This window comes from Orycteropus afer, unplaced genomic scaffold (assembly GCF_000298275.1).
Source record: "Orycteropus afer afer isolate SDZICR_OR568_19922 unplaced genomic scaffold, OryAfe1.0 scaffold00247, whole genome shotgun sequence".
Lineage (NCBI taxonomy): Eukaryota > Metazoa > Chordata > Mammalia > Tubulidentata > Orycteropodidae > Orycteropus > Orycteropus afer.
This window is the reverse complement of record NW_006921834.1, coordinates 329,079-330,361: the sequence shown is the minus strand read 5'-3', so window position 1 is coordinate 330,361 and position 1,283 is coordinate 329,079.

Below are 1,283 nucleotides of genomic sequence, written 5' to 3'. Positions count from 1 at the left end.
AAAAAAAACAACCCATTTACTCAGCCACCAATCTCCCCCTGCCCCCCTAAAAAATTAGAATTTAACAACATCATACTAATACAGCTGAAAATCTGAAGCAGAGAAATTGAGAAATTAAAATCAGCTCGGGTATATTGGGGTTGATGTCTATGGTGTAGTAAATTACCTGGTATGGCTCTTCTAGTCATAAGTCTTTGTAAACTCCCTGGTGGAATTTGCTGTGAGGAGCTCCTGATTGTAAATGTTATCCACCTGGGGTATTTCGTTGCGAGTGGCACAAAGCAATGTTCTGGGAAGGTCGCTTTCTCTCAGTTGCTTAGAATTCTGATGCTGTGATTGGCTAGTTTGGCCACTCTGCCGGCCTCCTAGAGGCAGAACCCTCTCTGACTGCTGGCTGAGAAGGACGTGCTGCTGAGAAGAAACACACTCCTAAAAGACATGCACTGCTGAGAAAGAGACACACATTGCTGAGAGAGACACTGAGAGACATGCACTGCTGGGAGAGAGACTGAGAGAAACTGTTGTGTGAGAGACAGCGGGCTGAGAGAGACTGAGCGTTTTTCCTGAACTTGAATTATAGCCTGGTGCTTCCCTAATAAACCCCATAATCTGTGAGTTCTGTGTGGCCACTGCAGTGAATTATTGGCTCTTTGAGTTTCAAGCAAGCAGACAGTTTTTGGGTGCATCAAGACAGGAAAGTCATGGTCCATGAGAGAAACCCCTTCCAGGACTGAAAGTTAAAGGAAGTCAGTAAGTAGTAAACTTGTATGTTACTCGCTTGTGACCACCTGGTTCCATTTGAGTGGAAATGGGGGAAGTGCAGCAAAGAAGAAATGGGCTCAGTTTGGTACTCTTTGACCTAGACCATGGAGGCTGGGGATGAGAGGAAGGGCTGGCTGGTCTGAAGTGCAAGAAGTTGTGAGCCTATGGGCATTGAAATAGTCCCTGAGGACTGAGGATGTGAGAGAAGATGCTGGCTGGTCTGAAGTGAAGGGAAGAATGTGACTCCCAAACTAGGCAGCTGGTACCCATGACCTAGCTGGGATGGCTAGGGCTGAGCTGACCAGCACCAAACCAAATGAATAGGAAGATGTTTGACACTGAGCTGGTGTTAAGTTGCTACAATTTGATGGCTTGAGCTGGGCTGGACTTTGCTTGTTTATGGATCCAGATGCGTGAAATTTCCAAGCAGAACAGATGATTCTCCAAATAGAAAGGACCATGCTTGTCTCCTAAGAGTACTGGTTTGATAGGGATGGGCAAATTAGAAATTGACTATTTAA